Here is a 7,354-nt window from a genome sequence, read left to right as displayed (position 1 = left end):
TATTACTGTTGGTTATGATCTTGTTTTATTAAGTTATATTGTTTATCATATTGAATTGCTTTAGAATTGGATAATTTTCTTTATGTGGACCAGATTCGTGGTCAAATTAGGCCAATGTGTGCCTTGGATCCAGTTTATAGAGCAGAGCCGTGTGCCTTTCTCGAGGTTAGTGCGTGACTGATCAACATCCTAACCTTGGTTTTAAAATTTAAAATGAATATCCAATTCTAATGATTATTTAATAAGAAACTTGATTCTTCTGAATCATTCCATTTGAACATTCTTTAACCTCAGTTATCATTATTATGACTTGCTGAGCTAGTTAGCTCACTTTTGCGAATCTTTTTATGTATTCTACAGTTAAAAGGATATGGTTGATAACGAGGTTCCTCAGTCCAGAGTACGAGCTAGAATTTTAGATTGAGTTGGATCGAGCTAGCAAGAGCTTCTTATGGTAGTGAGATAGTAAGATGGTAAGAATAATTTCATTATCAGTTGTAAGTTAAATTAGTTGGGATTTGGTATGTTGTAATAAAAGTTATGGTTGTGGCTTGTTTTCATATTTAACCTGTTGCGATCCGTGGTTATGTAAAGCAGGGTCATTGAAAATAATATTTCTTATACAGGTTTATATATTGTGTATGTGTTGTGGACCCCAAACTTCTGACCCGGGTTTGGAGGGCGCCAAAAAAACCTACTTATAGGACTCTGTAGCTGGCTGATCGTTCTATTACATATCTGCGAGGCATTGTTGAGGATGTTTTGGTCAAGGTGGATAAGCTCATCTTTCCTACTGATTTTGTAATTCTTGATTTCGAGGAGGATAAGAAGATTCCCATAATCTTGGGAAGACCGTTCTTGGCTACTGGCCGAACCTTGATAGATGTGCAGAAGGGTGAGCTCACCATGCGAGTGCTGGATCAGGATGTAACTTTTAATGTGTTCAATGCCATGAAATTACCTACGGAAAATGAGGAGTGCTTAAAAGTGGAGTTGGTCGATTCTGTGGTTACTTCAGAACTTGATCAATTGCTAAGGTCTGATGCCTTAGAAAAGGTCTTGTTGGGGAATTCTGATAGTGAAAACGATGAAGGTGATGAGCAATTGCAATATCTGAATGCTTCTCCCTTGAAGAGGAAGATGGATATGCCTTTGAATCTCTTGGAATGGAGGAGCTGAACAAATCTTCCAAGCGCCTCAAGCCATCTATTGAGGAAGCTCCTACACTTAAGTTATACTTTTTTAGGTGATGCATCTACTTTGCCTGTTATTATTGTTGGGATTCATGACATAAACGCAGCAGAAAAATAAAAAATAAATATGAAAAACGAAACCCCAAACGCAGGATCCATGCGAAACAAGACATTTAATTCAGAGATTAGATGTTTACCTTAATAAAGCTTTCCTTCTGATTGTGATGAATGTACAGATCTTGATGAACCAACACAGCAACCCTCCTTTCGAAGATCTGCTCTCCAAGGTATCCACACGAACGCCCGATCGTCCAACGATCACCGGAGCCAGTACTAGCCGATTTGGTTGCCTCTTTTCTCTCTATCTCTCTCTCTAGCTTCTCTAAGATGTAGAGCTGCTAGGATTTTCTCAAAAATGTGATGTGTCAACTAAATCCTAAAAATATACATCTTAATATATATATAGGGAGAGAGGATTTGGGCCTAACCCTAATCTTAATGGGCTTCTAAAAGGACCCATTCTGATTTTGGGTTTATATTATTATTAAATTCGAATTCAAATATATATACAATTAATCAAGTCTCACTTAATTAATTATATAATTAAATTCGAATTTATAATAAAATATTTAAATTCATAATTTAAATAACACTCTTTAAACATTCTTTGTGTGTGACCCTTTAGGTTATTATTACGTTGGTAATAATTTTATTTTCTAATAATAAAATTATAAACAATGAGTGGCATCTAGTAATACATCATTGCTCCCCAAGAAATAATAATAATTGGTGATTCAATCAAACCTTTCATGAATAATGTATAATGTAATATAATCCCTTTAGCCTTATATTATAGATCAAACTCGAGGCATGTATTGTGTCATCCTCTGCAAGCGTTTAATCCTTCTTCCCTTGATCAATGAGTAAACTATTAAACAAATCACTATTTGAGCACGACCGTGCATTTTATAGTCTTACTCAATCAAGAGGCCAATAATATCACTCCTTTAATAAAGGAGTGCTAAATCCTATATAGATCATTCATATTTCTCATACGATTCATAATATACCCAATATCTACTTTTATTATTACCCAGTCAAGGATAACTTTCAATAGTATCAAAGTATATTAATTCTCGTATAGAAATATAATGATTTCAGGTCAAAGGACCAATACATCATTATCACTGTAATATTTACTTATCACACTTTAAACATGTAGTATCTCACAACGAGTCAATCTAACACCATGTATTTAATACATGTGCCTATGTTTTGACTTTAGTATCAGCATACCTATGATCAATGAGATGTGATCATCAGTCAACAAACACGCTAGTCTCAATGTATTTATTATCGTCCCTTAACAATAATACTTGACTAGGGACCTTTAGGAATATCAATACTATTCTCATAATCTCATTTCTAAGTCATTTACTTAGAGATATAGATTTACATATCATATTCCAAGGATATTTATTAATCTAACATTATATTATAGAAAATAAAGATATAATAAATTACTAAAGAATAATTTATAGAATCATAATTAATAATCGAAATATTTCATAATATAAACATAATGGTGTTGTCTCTAGGGCACAAACACCAGCAATCTCCCACTTGCACTAGAGCCAATCATCCATGTATCTAATACCCATGGAACTAGTATGACCTTCGTGCTTTTGTTCCGACAAAGCCTTAGTCAATGGGTCTGCAACATTATCATCAGTATGCACTTTACATATATGTATATCTCCTCTTTCATTAATCTCTCGAAGAAGGTGATATCTCCTACGTATATGCTTTGCCCAGGAATGGGACCTTGGTTCTTTAGCCTGCGCGATAGCTCCATTATTATCACAGTAAAGATCAACTGGATCTGTGATCGATGGAACCACACAAAGTCCCGTTATGAATTTCCGTATCCAAACAGCCTCCTTGGCTGCTTCACTGGTAGCAATATACTCAGCTTCAATTGTGGAATTAGCTACTGTCTCTTGCTTTGAACTCTTCCAGCTTACAGCACCTCCATTAAGGCAATACACAAAACCTGACTGAGATACTGAATCGTCTCTGTTTGTCTGGAAGTTGGCGTCAGTGTAACCCTTTACAACCAGCTTCTCATCTCCTCCATACACCAAGAATGAATCTTTAGTCCTCTTCAAGTACTTAAGAATATTCTTGATAGCTGTCCAGTGACCCTCACCTGGATTAGAATAGTATCTGCTCGTCATGCTCAAGGCATACGAAACATCAGGACAAGTACATATCATCGCATACATTATAGATCTAATTGCCGAAGCATATGGAACTTTGCTCATACGGCCCTTATCATCTAATGGTTTAGGGCAGTTGTCTTTTGAGATTAATATCCCATGAGACATTGGGACATATCCTCTTTTGCCTCTTGCATCCCAAAATGATGCAATTCTTTATCAATGTATGTACTCTGACTTAGGCCGATTAATTTCCTTGACCTATCTATATAGATCTTGATCCCTAATATATAGGTGGCATCTCCTAAGTCATTCATTGAGAAACTATTTCCCAACCAAGTCTTAACAGCCTGTAGAGAAGGTATGTCATTACCTATTAGTAATATGTCATCTACATATAGTACTAGGAATGCCACATGGCTTCCACTAACACTCTTGTAAACACATGGTTCATCTTCATTTTTGAATAAAGCCAAATTCTTTGACTGTTTCATCAAAACGACGATTCCATCTTCTTGAGGCTTGCTTCAATCCATAAATAGATTAAAGCAGCTTACAGACCATCTTAGCAAACTTGGGATCGACAAAACCCTCAGGTTATATCATGTATACATCCTCTTCAAGGCTCCAATTTAAGAAAGCGGTTTTGACATCCATTTGCCAAATCTCATAGTCGTAGTAAGCAGCTATTGCTAGAAAAATCCTAATGGACTTGACCATAGCAACTGGTGAAATGGTCTCATCATAGTCTATATCATAAATTTGTTTGAAATCTTTTGCCACTAGTCGCGCTTTATAGGTCTGTACTTTACCATACATGCCAGTTTTCTTCTTGAAAACCCACTTGCACCCTATAGGTTTTACCCCTTCAGGTGGATCAACTAAAGTCCATACTTTATTTTGATACATGGATTCTATTTTGGATTCCATGGCCTCTAGCCATCTCTCGGAGTCTAGACTGTTCATAGATTCTTGGTAGGTAAGAGGCTCATCATTATCTATGAGCATTACATCATCATCTTGAGTCAAGAGAAATCTATAATATCTCTCCGGCTCATTACGAGCCCTACTAGATCTACGAATAACCTGTGTTTCCCGAGCAGGAACATCTTGATGTACTTCCTGCCCACTTTCCAACTCTGGTTCAATGTTATTTTGTACAACTCGATCTTCATCGAGATCTATAGTCCTCCCACTAATTTTCTTGGAAAGTAACTCTCTTTCAAGAAATACAGCGGTTCGAGCAACAAACACTTTATTCTCGGTAGGATTATCGAAACTATACCCTTTAATTTCTTCAGGATATCCCACAAAATAATATTTATCCGATTTTGGTCCCAGCTTGTCAGACACCAAGTGTTTCACAAACGCTTCGCATCCCCATACTTTCATAAAAGACATACTATGACGTTTCTCAGTCCATATCTCATATAGAGTCTCTTGAATCAATTTAGTTGGAACTCGATTTAGTGCATATGCAGCCGTTTCTAGAGCACAACCCCAGAAACTTATTGGAAGATCTGCTAGACTCATCATCGATCGCACCATGTCCAACAAGGTACGATTTCTCCTCTCAGAAACTCCATTCTATTGAGGCGTTCCAGGAGGAGTAAGTTGTGATACGATACCACACTCCTTCAAGAAACCTTTAAATTCGAGGCTTAAGTATTCTCCTCCACGATCTGATCATAGAACTTTTATACTTTCCCCTGTTTGCTTTTCCACTTCAGCCTTGTATTCTTTGAACTTTTCAAAAGAATCGGATTTGTTCTTCAAAAGATACACATATACATATCTACTAAAATCGTCAGTAAATGTAATGAAGTAGTAAAAGCCACCTCTTTCCATCGTACGCATTGGACCACATACATCACTATGTATAAGTCCTAATCGTTCGGTGGCCCTTTCACCTTGTCCGGTAAAATGAGCTTTAACCATTTTGCCAATGAGACAAGATTTGCATTCTTCGTATGATTCAAAATTAAACTTATCCAAGTAACCATCTTTATGTAATTTGGAAATGCGTTTTTCATTTATGTGACCTATGTTGTGCATATGTTGTGTACTTGATGATTTCATAAACAAAACATCAAAGTGAATGATACTTAGTGAAATAATGTAGCACTCGACAGATAAGAATTATAGTTCCGACGGATAACTCATTATAGTCCCGACGGATGTTAACTTATTATCCATCGAGTGAGTAGCTTATGTAATAATAAGTCTGTAGCACAATTCTGTATACATCTTTGTATAGATTCTGTAGTAGCCTATAAGTCATGTTGACTTTAACTAGATATGCAGAGTAGGTTGATTAATTGTATATAAATGATGTCTTGTAATTCTGCATAAGTGAAATGAAGTTAAGTGCCAAAATAGCTACCGACGGATGATTGACAAAGCCATCGACGGATGATCAAATGACTATCAACGGATGTTTAGCATAGCAGTCGACGGATGATCAATGAAGCCATCAACGGATATTCAGAAAGTCGACGGATGATCATATATCCAACAGATGTTTATAAAATCTAACGAATGATCATATAAAGAATTCAAACAGCAGTTGAACAGTGAAAGCTGAGCACAGCCGTCGAGATGTATACAAATTTACTGTGGAAGCCCATTAACTGTGTAATAGAGGACGAAAAGCAGCAAAGCTTAAGACTGATAGTTTTTATATTTATTCAGTCTTTTTGACTTTGTAATTTTGGTAATATATAAACCAAGAACGTAGCAAATAAGAAAAGGAGTTGAGAAACACAAAAATAGAGAAATCTTTGTAAGCAAAATCCTTAGCATTTCCCTATATTCTCAGCAGTTCAATTTGTAAGCAGCTGTGAGCATTCTTCCACACAGAGTCCTCTCGATATATAATATATATCTCTGGTGGAATTGTTTAAATCCACCAGAAAGTTTTTAAAGACTCTTGTTTTTAATTACTTATGTTTTGATTCAATTAAGTTTCTATTCGCATTGTGCTAATCAAAACATTATATCTATATTCGAGTTGAACATTTTTATTTCGAGAAAAAGGTTCAAGAATTCCATTCAACCCCCCATTTTGTAATTCTTGCTATATTGTTAAGGGACTAACAATTGGTATCAGAGCAAGCTCTTAATCTACAAAGAGTTTAAAGATCAAAACAATTCATCAAGATGAAGAAGAAAAACGTTGGAGTTAAGATTCCTTTTCTAGATAAAGATAATTACCATCATTGGAAGGTAAAGATGCATCTTCATATGCTTTCTCAAGATGAAGCCTATGTGGACTGCATAGAAAGAGGTCCTCATGTTCCAATGAGAGCTGCAACAGGAAACGAGCCATCTGTTCCCAAACCAAGGCATGAATGGTCTGATCCTGACATTGAACAAGTCAGGAAGGATAAAAAGGCCATGAGCATTCTGTTCAATGGAGTTGATGCAGACATGTTTGACAACATTATAAACTGCAAAATTACCAAGGAAGTCTGGGATACTATACAGATAATCTGTGATGGCACTGAGCAAGTTAGAGAAAATAAAATGCAGCTCTTGATTCAGCAATATGAGCATTTTCACAATGAGGAAAGTGAGTCACTCACTGACATTTTTAGTAGATTTCAAAAACTACTAAATGCTCTTAAGTTGCATGGAAGAGTCTATCAGACTAAACACTCTAATCTGAAATTTCTCAGATCACTTCCAAATGAATGGATGTAACGACCGTAAAATTTTAATATAATGATTATTTGTTTCAGTGCTATTTATGTGAAAGTAGAGAATAAATATATATAATTATATATTTACTCCAGTCTGATGTATTTCAGAGGAATTGTGATAAAGTGAATTGTGGATTTATTGATGCTATAATAGAATTATAAAATTTAAAGATGGAAATTTAAATGTGAAAGTGAAATGTGATAGTGGAAATTGAAAAGTGGAAAAGTGGGAATTATGGAA

Source organism: Apium graveolens, chromosome 1 (assembly GCF_009905375.1).
Source record: "Apium graveolens cultivar Ventura chromosome 1, ASM990537v1, whole genome shotgun sequence".
In the NCBI taxonomy this organism is placed as follows: domain Eukaryota; kingdom Viridiplantae; phylum Streptophyta; class Magnoliopsida; order Apiales; family Apiaceae; genus Apium; species Apium graveolens.
This window is presented reverse-complemented; position numbering follows the sequence as displayed.